The sequence below is a fragment of the Zootermopsis nevadensis genome, unplaced genomic scaffold (assembly GCF_977971745.1).
Source record: "Zootermopsis nevadensis isolate Lab colony 2312 unplaced genomic scaffold, Znev_1.0 Znev_ptg000007l, whole genome shotgun sequence".
Classification (NCBI taxonomy): Eukaryota; Metazoa; Arthropoda; class Insecta; order Blattodea; family Termopsidae; genus Zootermopsis; species Zootermopsis nevadensis.
In genome coordinates, this window is record NW_028259139.1 from 12,003,238 (window position 1) to 12,016,833 (window position 13,596).

Below are 13,596 nucleotides of genomic sequence, written 5' to 3' on the forward strand. Positions count from 1 at the left end.
AGTTTGAAATGCAGCATATAAGTGTACTGTCACGGCGAAGCCATAAAATAGAAGCCAAGGGCGTAATAAACTTGCGGTATTTACGCTCAACTTCTTCAATTCTCTTAGTTTCCTTAACTTTCATGGATCCCAAAGTCTGCAAACAGAAAATAATGCCCTTGTTTTACGACTGTTCACAGTTCTCATACAAACGTCAATTTTATGTCGGTAATAAATGACAAAAACATAAATTTCTATCGACCTGGATAACTTCTACAGTTTCCTTCCATCGAAACAGCTCTGAAGTAGTGAATGTCTCATCGTCTGATTCTTGGTTTATTTCACGACGCTATTTCAATCGCACAGGTTATACGCTTCAAAAGGTGGATGAGTTATATCTGATCTAGAAGTGGTAGTGGCCTATTTATGGTTGTTGCTTACCACGGAATTTTCCTGGAAGGACTACTTGAAAAACATCAGTGAGGATATCGGAACTGATTTTAACTTAGGACCTACGTAATACGAAACAGAAGTGACAATCACTCGTTTCCAACGCCCGTGCTACTGGATATGTTGTATACAGAGCAGTAAATTACAAAGTTATCCCTGGGTCTTATTAAGTAGCACATCACGATGTAATGGTTTGGAGGTATGCCTCCACACATTCATGACCTCGGCACTAGTTAGAGGTTAAATTGTCAACTTCATGCCCCGCCAGACGTACCGTCGGGAAGACAAGCATCATGTATCTTTTTAATACGGGGCTCAGGGGACCCCAGAGTCGGTGTAGACGCGGTAAATATGAAGCTATTGCCTCTTGCCAAGAATCGAACTCCGGTCGACCATCGTATACCCTAAGTTACACAATTACTTACAAGCTAAGCTAGTTTCTGTATTCAGAAAACGCTCTAAGGAAAATAATATTTATTCAATAACTTCTCATTCTTTGTATTTACTTAATTTTAGTATATTTAACGTCACTGTCAACAGCGCAGACTATACAGCGTCGAATAATTAATAGTTATTGAAATAAAATGATTATAAAAGGAAGTAGTCGTGGTCTAACTGAATGTACTATCACAAAATTCGTCTGAAAGAACCGAGGAAAACCACGAAAACTCTCAGTCAGGATAGCCGGTTACCGGATCGAAATTTGAACCCAGGTGTCCACAAATACGAAATGCTAACCACGCTGCCGTGACGTTCTTCTTCTCATATTTGGGTTCGAAACTAATCATTAAATCAAACATGTCAAGATTCCCCGCATAAGGGCAGCGATCTCTACCGGAACAACGTAAACCCGACCCAGCGGCCACTGTGATGCTGTACAGAACCAACAAGTGTTGTAAATGATGGTTATCTTCAGTCTACATAAACACTATTTCTCCCCATGCAGTTACTACAGACGTTCTCTAAACATTATTCGGAACGATGCTCAGATCGTGGGAATCAACCCATTTGTCTGGCAGAAGCATGTCAGGAAATTCTCCTAATGATAATACAGCCACTCTAATAAATTAACTGAATTACTAATAGGTCTGTAATACTAGTAGCAATAAACCCCATTAATATTCCAACACGTAACAAAGTTTATTAATATAATGAACACGTAGTAATACATCTTGTTAATATACTGAATATGTAGTATCAAACCTTACCAACATAACGAAAATGCAGTAGCAGACAACAGGTCTATTAATTTACTGAACAGAAAATAGTGAAACTTATTAATACTCTGAACACGGTAATGAACCTCAAGGTTGGGGGGGGGGGGGATTTTTTGAAATCTGAGCGACCATCATCTTCTCAAGAAGGGATCTGTCCCTTTCAGATAGATGTTAATACATGGCTGGCTCCGATTCAATAAGTTACCTTGAAACAAATCTACGTGAATGTAGAATCCTGTAACAAAAATGTGAAACTATCTAGACATTACTCTCTCGAAGGAAGAAGACCTTTAGAAAGATTATTATGTGACCCTCCCCCAAAGGCCAAGTACGCCCAATAGTGGGAATGAATCTGATGAAAACTTTACGGCAGATGGAGTACTGCCGTATCACAGGGGTACAATCAAATCTACTCAAGCGAGGTACGAGCTCCCGAAATATTTGTGTGGAAACAGCTTACATCTAGCCTAGAAGCCCAGGATCTGAGAGGCTCTCAGACACGTCGTGCTGTAGCAGGCGGCTTTTAACTGAATTAAGGTGCAACTAAAGGAAAGTAGATCATGAAATATAGGTATAGATGTAGACAATAGTGTCTATAAACCGAGAAACGTCTGCTCGTTGTATGTTGGGCAGTGGAAAAAAAATTCAGATAGAAAGCAACACAGACAGAAAGGAAGATTACGAAGAAGAGGTAAAGAAAGGAGTCTCTATTTCTAAACTCTGAGTGGCTTAACAAAATCAGGGTGATGTATCACTGAACACAGTGTAAGAGGAATGACAATAACATGAGATGAAGACTTTCCATTCCAAACAGTGGCCAATCTAATACTGAATTCAGCACCAAGATTTAAATACGGCCCTGGAATAAGAAGTGCTTTCCAAGAGTGAGCAAACATTCTACATGAAACAGCAGAGAAATATTATGAAAACAAAAGTTTTGCATGTTCCAAATAACGATTCTCATAATCCGCTTCACAGCTGCCAGTAAGACTGACAGTGACTAATAGCAGGGTACTGAGGCAGGCAGTTAGCATGCATCTCTATGGACCACGATGATGAATTTTGAAAATGTCACTGCTATGAGAACATTTTACAGCGTTTCATAATTACAAGACACTTCCCTTGAGAGGACAGCAGCACGCCCGCTTGTCAGCCTCCAACCTTCCCCACAGGCAGAATAAGTGTCAGCCAGCGCTTGCTGTGATGTCGGAGTTATGGAGAGATTTGCATTCGGCACAGCGGAATGAGGGACGTTATCTCCTTTTAAAATGCTCAGTTTTGTATCTGAAACACTAAATTCGATCTTCCACTATTAAAACAACACAAAAGGTGTTCTGAACAGGAACAAATTTCATTACGGTAATAACCATACGCAGTAACAAAAATGAAGGTAAACAAAAGGTTTCAACAAACAAAATTAATTTGCCATTGTGCCCGTCTCTACAACAGATTAATGTTACGACAAACTTGCAGCCAACGTTCCCATCAATACATCACTGATGCTAGGGTAAAGTGGGGGAAGAAATCAGAAAAAACAAGAAAAACTGAGTATATTTACTACTTTATAGCCCATATTTCATATTATCTGAAATTTAACAAGACTGTTACTGCACACTACATATGTAAGTTACATAATAATATTTATACAAATTTATAGAAAATCAAATTAATATAATTGTTTTTCGTTTCATGAACTTTCACGACTTATACGTATACCGTTTTACCCTAGCAACGGATTATGTAGTTTGTACTTTTTTACAAAAACATTACGAAGATAATAAAATCAAGAAGAAAGAGATTGGAGAAGCGTATAGGGCGCATGATAAACAAATTTATGATAAATAAACACAATATTTTAGTCATAAAATCTTATGGGAAGCAATTCTAGAGAAGTCAGTATTAGAAGTAGATATTAAATAAATATGATGTGACGATGTGGAATAGATTAAACTGGAACACGATAGGGCCCAGTAGCGGGTCAATGTACATACACTAATGTACCTTCGGCCTCAGTAAAAGACGTGGAATTTCTTGGCCAGTCTATCGACAGTTTTTTACACAAAGAGTTGGTCACGTTGAAATTGTGCCACTTTTACGTACACTTCTAGACAGGGTGATCCAGGACTTATCACTAGCGAAACAACGCTCAGGACACATCTCCTGGATACAAGCACAATAGAAATAAGAGGAAAAAAAAGGGAAAGTGTTACGGGCAAGGAATTTTCTTCAGAAACATCTTTTTCTTTTGTTACTACCACAGCGACAATTAATCACGTCAAAACAAGTCTCGGGTCTCCATCCCATTTTACCTTCCTGTCTAAACAAGAATCTTAGCAGCAAAATTGTAAGGTAGAGTAAAAGGGCATGATACGCGACGTACAAAACGTCTCAACACAAAGACACTAATGTCGGGTCCTTATTGCCAGCAGTCCTGCGATTATGTCGCGCAGTAAGGCACAAACAATGCAGCAAATATTCACAAGACAAAAATGGTCCCTTCTATTTTAACACACAACGACGGTTGTTCGATTATCGATGGCCATCACGTCGACACCGGCCTTGGAGCCTATCGAATGAGGAACAGAAATTGTTTTGGGTGTCACACAACAAGCGTTCTTCCTTTAAAAGAATCATGTCTAGACAGTTAATTATGTGCCCGGATTAGCAATGTTATCTATGCCACTAGTATCGCTACCACAAAATACAGTTAAACCTAACTGGGCGCAAATAAGGGAAAGTTTAGTTATCATTCTTCATATCCGCCACCTCTTTTATTGCCGCAAACATTATTTTTCAGGAACAATACATTTCCCTTATCGGTTTTTGTCCACATTTCCTCGTATAACACATTTTAAAGCCAAAGGTCTTCTAAATAATATATAAAAATGTAGTCCCTACCGCAAAGAAAACACAACACTTCACCATTACATAGATCAGATGGTTAATGCTGTTTAGACAAATAAACTGTTTATTACGAGATTCATAAAAAAACATAAATATACACTGTGGGGAAAATTACGTAATGAATATTAAAGCATGTATTTCATATAGTCAACACTGGGTTTTAAAGAGTTAACAGCGCGTAAAAACAGATATATGAAGAAATTCTAAACATGATCTTTTCCTAAAATATTTTGCATTAGGGAAGTGGATATGCACCTAAAATACTAGGAAAACCCGCAAAACGATCCAACTGTCTACTGAATCGAAACGCTACGGGGGCTGTGCAGAGCGCAATTTAAGTTCACGTCCAAACTATACTCGACGTATTGACGTATGCAGTCTGTGAGTGAAGTTCCAAACCTATCGCTTCACTCTGCGGACAAATTACACGGTAACACAGCAACCAAATGTAATATTCGTAGAAATTGAGGAAATCCTCCAGGCTTTAATTTCGATACAGTCCACCGCAAATGTGGTAAAACTCCAAATACTAAAATTAATTACCGGACTAAATTTCAGAATTAATATCCTGACAACGTTTACAAAAAGTTATCTTCATCAATAGTGTGACGACTGAACAAATTTAAAACAGAATGGTGGTAGCCTGTGTTAAACACGTCCCAATGACCATATTACACATCACTTGAGCTCGAATACTATAACAATATTAAATTAAAGTACTAACTGAATCCATGGTACAGAGGCCAAACTTCCAAACAACAGCCCTTGTTATCGCGAGTAATCTATAAAACGTCATGCTCGAGATGTTATCATTCCCACCTCGTCCGAAGTTTTCGTAATATTCCTCAGTTCCTCCAGGCAAATTCCGTTCCCTTCCACATTCTTTAAAAAGTAATTATTCATCACGCAACGTATCATTGGAATTGTATACAGTCTGAGGTCCTGAGAGCGTCATTAAATAAACTACAAATAAATATACAGAAGCTAAGAATTTAAAACCTCAGATACTTATTATTATGAGAAACGAATGTTATTAACACAGTCACAAAATCCCATACTCGTTAATAACAATATTAAACAAAGAAGTCCCAGGGTAAAGCCTTGTAGTATTCTCGACAATACAGGAGACGTACGACTGCATTCCGACTGTCTTGACAGAACACTCCGTAACATTTTAAGCCCTTGAAAGCCATACGAACCACCCGCTTTAACAGTCACTAACCCTAAACTTTACCCACAGAGTGTATTTAAGAGTTTCGTATGATTGTCAGAATAAACAGCGACAATTTTCCTTAACAGCATTAACCAGCTGATCGCCGTCATTGAGACGCATTCTGTTTTTTCTATGGTACGCACTGAATAGTTAAATATTAGTTAAATGAGCTTCTTAATTCGACGGGTTAAGGTAATGAGCTGTTCTACACTCATCCAATCTCCAATCTGAAAAACCCCTTTCTGTGTGTGCGCAACTATTTACTCAGAATATTTACAGCCATGTTAGAAATTTGGAAGCTGGGATGGTTCAAGACTTGTACTATTCACCAAGCAGGAAAGGCATGTAGAACGCATGGGAGAGATAAATAATAAAATGGAAGAGACTTCCTGGTAGACCTACACTGAAGGTCATATATTCTCCTTAGTACTTTAAATACGAAGGATTGTTCCCTTAGTATGAAAAACCAAGTTTCACATGCATACAAAATCACAAGTAAAATAATTTTGAAAATAATTATTATCTGATTTTATATTTCAATCTTTATATTTTATGTAAGAGACGGATGGCAGTAAACGTTGCCGTAATTTAACCTTTTAAACTTCTTCGTGAAAGTAATTTAGATGTTGCCATAGTTCGGATAAAAATTAATTCTGCCACGCCCCGAAGAATTTATTACTAATTGTATACAACGATGTTGTGCTGAAGTACGGTTACTATACATAGATGTACAGCCCTAATTCGTTTTCTCTGCGTTATTTCTACATCAAACGTTTTATAAAAGTGTTTAACAGAGTTTCTGTGTTTTTGTACTGTATTTATTTCACCGCCCAATCAGCACAGACCAAATGTGGCCCATTCAATGGCAATAATTCGTGACTTTGGACACCCTTAATGGCGTATTCTAACGAAACAAATGACAGCCTGGTACTCATGACAGCGAAACCTCTCACGTTGCCTCAAGACAATTAGAAACTGAATGATTTGTGCAGTTTGGGTTGAAACAGTTTGTGTCTGTAATTTCAACTCCCCCTCCAACGAACAGGTCTGACTCACTCTATTCGAGACCTACTGTAATCCCCTCTTCGGTTCAACTGTGCCACTGCGTAAATCCAATTGCTTGTATGATTACAAATACTAGGAAGAAGAGTGCTTCCGTTCGCTCTAAAAGACGGCTTTACTTCAGACAGCGAGATGGATCACAACGTATCAGAAATACCACGCAGACTGTCAACGACAGAAGAGAGAACAATCGAAATTTTCCATCACACGAAAATAGTTTCCAATAGGACTATAGTACGTTGCATGTAAAGGAAAAAAAAACGGCTAAATTCTCAAGTTCGAGAACGTACATTTCAGAATAGCAAATTTATTTTGCACATGATACGAACATAACCCACCTTCTTATACTTAGCTACGTCTCTGCTAACGAAACTCAAAGGCTCAACAAACACAGCAAAAATCATTTATCTTCATTGGAAATGGTTCAGAATCACACACCTCTCACACCCACGACCCATTTCTCTCAAACATGCATCTTAATGGTCAGATATCTGGTTTTCGCGGCGGTGAGCATAAAGTGACAAGAGTTGCTTACTGCCTCCATCATCAGCACAGCTGAAAAGTCCGTGAACTTCTATCAGACTGCATAGCACAACATCCCAGGAAACAGTCATCTTCACACACGACGCTGTGAGAACCTGAAATCTCACCAAGAAATGATAAGATCCCATTTATACAATACAAGTACTTGCTTGTCATTATTTGGCATTGTTAGTTCTTTATCACAAGCGCACAAAAATAAAAAATATTACTTATTCCGTTGCACCACGAAGAGTACACGTTTCTAACGTTTACAGAACATTTTGCAGAGATTGCATGAAAGATATCAGCGTTAAAATGTAATTTTTCCGCGTCACCATAAAAAGAGGGCGTGGGAAAGTTCACATATCAGACTTACACCCTTTGCCCTACCCTGACATCAGGAACCGTCGTTTCGTGATAATTTTATGTTGTAACGGCGATGAGCATAAATATGGCTGTCTTCTGAGATATTATAGTCAATATCTACCAGCCTACACGGTGCTACACCCCAGGAAACAGTAATATTTTACTTCTTTCTCGATTATGCTTTAAAGCATTTAAATGTCCATGAATCTTTAAAATTCCAGAAGTATAAAACGAATATTAGGTGCGGAGTATTGTGAAGTAGTAAAGACCACGCTATGAACGGCTTCTACCAGCAGCAACTAAGGCGAATGAAGGGTTCATTGGAAGCTAGCAAGGTTAGCATTATCATAAATTGAGGATGAGTACCTCCCAAACCATTACCGTGGTAACGCAGACAGCTGTGACCATGACGCTACAAGCTGTTGCAACCTCTGGCGTGTCAGGTAACCACACTATTACGAGGCTAGAAGGCGCTATATGGGCTCACACACATAACAAGAATATCACAAGAGCAGTGTTAATATACTGCATGACTTTCAGACTGCAAGTAGCAACTGTGCCACGACACTGCTGAATGAATTCTGAGGTTCTTACGGAGGTGAAGATGTTGGCGTTCTGGTTTTAACGCCGTGTGGACTTGAAGGTAGATAACCAGATGTCAGTCTTAAAGATGGAGGCAGAATTCTCTTCCGAAACGTTTGTATCGGAGGGAAATAAATAACATGCGGCGGGAAAATATAAATAAATAATAAACACTATCACATAAGACCCAAAATCCCTCAACAGCAATCATTACCATGGCAACGAACGGACATTCTTGTCCTTAGGTTTTCGCTGCTGAAGTCTGGAAAAGAGCCACATCTAATGTTGAAAATTAACCAACGTCTCACAAACATTGCAGTTGCCAACTTCAAGGCGAACATTCACCGGAAGACCAAAGTCTTAGAATACACGCGTTCATAAATATCACCCCATAAAGCCCAAAATCTCTTAATATCAAATAATCACTGTCCAACGAACGAAGCGACCAGCCACAACTTGCTTATTATATAGATGAATTAAGTTTGCTAGTTGACAGAAAGAATTTCTTTCAAATACGGCGAGTTGAATTCTTTACCAACTCGCTACGCCACTGCAGATAACGAAATGCTGATTGTGACCAAACATCTTTGCTGTAGGATGATTAACAGGAGAAGGCAAATACGACGAACAGCGTCTTTCCCTTGCAATCGATGCTCGCAGGAGAGCACATTAAGACGCATCCAGGGCGCGAAAGATCCCCTAAAGCGAATATTAAAGAAGGGATCAATACACAAACATCGCGCAGCATAATAATTCGCTTAATTGTAAACACACTTTACCTTATTCCGTTAAAACTAGATTTTGAAGGCAGCTTAAGGCAACAACCAACACCCCAAAGAAAACGCACACTTCACCATTACGATTAACTGGTAAACGATGTTTAGGGAATTAATCGCTGTTTACAATGAAAATCGTAACAAACCCATAAATACATTCCGTCAGCAAAATTCAGAGTTACTGATTGTTAAATCAGGTGGTACATACAGTTACCACTGTGCTTTCAGGGGTTAAACAACAAGTTAAACTTTGGTACACTACTTGACAGTGTTCGACGTATTCAGTCTGAGCGTTCTGAACTATTACATAATATTTGCGAGAGACAGACTGAGTAACATAACCTGTCACAAATGTTGCATCAACCTGCCTTTCAGAACTTTCAAAACTCGTTACAGATGCGAGAAACTAATTTCAGGATGCTGGTACCGTTCAATTTACGCATTCAACGGATACAATCTATCCGTGTTCCAGCCGGCGTTAATCTAATATGTGACTCCCGAACTCATGTCAAATTTAATAAACGCACGAAAGAAACTTGCATGACCTCCTCTGATTCGTTGAAATCGAAAAGTGAATAATGAAACCTGCCCCAGATCACAAAATTTAGTTGTCATGTCAACAAACAAAATTATTCAAATTCGCTCCTTTCAACGTTTCAGCACGAAAGTAGTAAAAGGATTTTAAAGGAAAGTTTTCTTCTTACTTCATTTAACGACTTGAAACAACTGCCTGTGCTTTTCGCAGGCGAATGAAAGATGATAAAGTAATTATGAATGCTGATGTGGAAAGCAAACAACAGTAGTTTATTTTAAAGTACAATCTTGACACGTCTTGTGAGGGTTCAAAACTACGAAAAGACTCAAGACAGACGCTCCCCAAGTTGATAATCGAACCGTAGACTTCCATACCACGAAGTAAGAATGCTAACCACTGCACTGTAAACTTTAATACTTGGTTCACTGTTCCATCAGCATTCGATCACGAATCGATTTTCCCATCTCTTTCTGGACCAACTTCTATGTCTCTTCCACTGGGTTTATAACAATGCAGTGATAATTCTGGTAATCTACTTCTCAGCATTCTTTCTACATGTATTTCTTTAATATCCTTGATAATCACGTGTCTCCCACTACATTCTGACCCTGCAATATTTCCCTTAAATCTGTACTCCTTTCGTGGTTCAATTTTGTAAATCCAGTAGTGGTCTTAGAAATGCCATCTGTTCAGCATCAAACCATCACATGGTCTCTCTTGTTCAAAACCCACAACTCACTTCGGTATTCGAAAGTTGCCTTCAATTTTATGTCATGTATGCCGATGTTGATCTGCGTTGTGACGTCATGTAGACTCCTTGCAGTTTGATACGGGGGTCTTCGCCAGGCGTACGGCAAATTTAATTTTGGTTCGTATCTGTCAGATAGGCCTGCATGTAAACAACTATGCACACGAAGGTCAATTCGAAATTCAATCACTTCTCTCACAAACGGCTCACAGTACATAAAAATGTATATATAGCACAAAATATAGATCACTTTAAGACCTAAATTTTTTTTAAATAATTTCACTGTGGGTTGAATACTTAACAAAATATGTGCAAAAATAATTTCTGATTTAACTTAATGGATCTGTATCTGCAATAAAACGGACTGAAAACTGTTCATTTGTTTTTTATATTTGAAAATATATTTTTACGTATGAAAAAAACGATTTCAACAATTTAAGAGGCCCTATTAAATAACAAAGAACGACGATGTTCAAAATTTGTTTGTTCCTATATGTACGAGGACTTGACATACCACCCAAAAAATAAACAACATTGTTGAAACAAAGAAGGTAGACTTACTTCAGAAGTATAGCCTAAACAAGATTTACATCAGTGAGATTACTGATACGGAAAATAAATACATTTGAGTTGTCATACAACAAAATATGCATTAACAACAACAAATATATCTATGGGATTTGATGTTTTTACAGCGGTGGGTCTGAAAATGGCTGTCTTCTGGGTTATTGCGCCGTGTAGTCTGGTAGAAGTTTACCGACGTTTCAGAGGCACCATCATCAGGGCGATAAGATCATCGCCCTGATGATGGAGCCAGCAAGGACTTCTGAAACGTCGGTAAACTTCCACCAGACTACACGGCAGAACAACCCAGAAGACAGTCATCGTCAATAAATAAATAACAAGACTAATGTAGCATGTAAAACAGCAAGGAACGCATGTGGACAACTGGGTACTCCTGGATGGAGTAAACCGTTCCTCAGTCCTTCCAGGCAAATACCGGGATAACACCTTAAACTAGGCTAAGACCGCTTCCTTCCACATCCTTTCCAATTCACCATCATCCTCTCATTCGACGCTATATAGTCAGTTACTGAAAAAGCGTTGTTAAATAAACATTCTGCTCTTGTTTCCTTAATACACCACAGAAAGCGAAGATGTCTTGTAAGCGAGTTGTACCTCCAAGAAGAAACAAACTGTAAGGCAGGGCGAAGTTTGCCTTCACTGTAACATATCAGATGTTACAGGAAACTTCCAGAGTAAGAAGTAGTTGCGAGCATAAAGGTGCACGATTGATACATAATATGTTGTAGTATAGTCTATGTTCAGCATTTACAACGAAATAGGCGTCATTAGTTCTTCGGAGAGGTTATTATGAGCGGCAACCACATAGTCTTGCGTCACAGAATATGAAACAGACAGAAATTTGTAACGACGTATCTCATACACGAAACTCTATCCTCTTTGCTTCTACTAAACAGTGAAACACAGGACACAGACCAGATGATGTGGGCTACAGGAATCGATTTTCGTAAAGGGGGAACTGAAATTTAAATGTCATAACCAGATTTACCACGCGTTTAGATGCCTTTTAAATTCTTTGTTTTGTTTTTTTTTATTTTCAATATTAATATCCAAGACAATGCAATTTATCTAAGAAGATCGTCATATGATGTCCACAACTGCGGAAGATTCTACTGAAAACAGATAAGCTAATGGTTGTTGTACAAATACTAAGAAAGGTGAGATTTAAGTTTCTCAAGGCGACAAGTATGAAGATGATTGTCTTCTAGAATGTTGCGCCGTGTAGTCTGGTACAAAATGACAGACGTTTCGGAGGTTCTTACTGCCGTGATCATCAGGTACATGATGGGTCGACTTCTAGGAGGCTACACGGCGCAGAATCCAAGAAGAAAATCACTGTCATGCACTGAAACGCACTAAAATACGAAAACGGTCCGTATATGATGCGTTGCTTTCGGGCAGTGTAAACCTATTTTATTTACCGCACTTACCTATCGGGGCATGCTTTCTACCACTCGTTCATATCCAACAAGTCATAAAATATAAGTGTTAACAAACATGAGATTGGCGTCAGTTATGACAACGTTTCCTGGAGTCAATGACCTCTGACCCACACATCACGGAAAAAGATAATTTACTATGTGTTCCCTATACCATGCATTCCATTACTTAGTCATTCACTTATTGTTTCTTTAATTCAGGATTTTGACACCACAAAGTCAGGCGAAGAAGGTGGACAATACGTCCTTAATGTAAAGGTCATCGTTAAATCCGCCGTAGTTCATAAGCAAGTCTATATTGCAGTCCGTGGTTACAGGAAGATAATAATTTTCCAGAAAACTTTTTTCGGAATAAAATAATGTATTTAAATAGGCAAGTTCTGACATAATATTTAGTCACCCTTTCTCCTTTTGTGACAAACCTATAGCCTATAAAATAAAAACTACAAATTTAATCACAATTTAGTATTGTATTTTCACCTATTTATCTGTAATTCAGTATAACACCATATATGCCCTGTTTACCTTGCATTTTCAATTTCGGGTTCACCAAGTTCCATTAAATCGTGCAAATCACTGGCTATGATTCATAAAGTTTCTTAAGTCACAATGGAAGGGTTTGGAGGGAAAACCAAAGGCCAATCACCAAGGCGATAAACAGTACGAAAAGGGGTGATAAAATATTAAAACAAACATCCAAGAACTTGAAGCAGACGAGGATAATGTTCTGGATTTCTGCGAGGGGCAGTTCACCGTACATAAGAAACATCTTGTAGGGCTAAATGTTGAGAGAAACGTTGCCACAAACTAAATTAATCTTCGGTTCAGGCATCTCCATCCGTCTTGACAAAGACACCAGTCGTATCACGTATTTACTTATCGAGATTGAGCCCTCCAGATTTATAGCGTCAAACCGAGTCTCAATATCGATTCTGGCTGGTTACATAGCAGATACTCATCCCTGATTAGCTGAACTAACACAGTCAGATAAATTACCTTGCTGTACCCGCTACGTCAGCTGTAGACAATTCTTTAAAAGTGCTAAATTACTTCCCGGGTACGCAACAAAGAGTTAATAACAGCTACGCGAAACCTCGGAGTCTGAAATTGGACATTTATGAACCACTGACTGTCACAATTATAAGGTTTTTTCGTAAACGTAATTTTCCCTCATATATTATCATCTCTTCTCTCGTCTCCTCTTCACACATCAGTCAT

The 13,596-nt window shown here is 38.5% G+C and overlaps 1 protein-coding gene across 1 annotated transcript in view; it reads right to left on the reverse strand.

The window, feature by feature from the left end:
* Positions 1-13,596, reverse strand: part of gus (splA/ryanodine receptor domain and SOCS box containing gustavus) — a 174,728-nt gene that overhangs the window by 140,489 nt on the left and 20,643 nt on the right. The window lies entirely within an intron of this gene.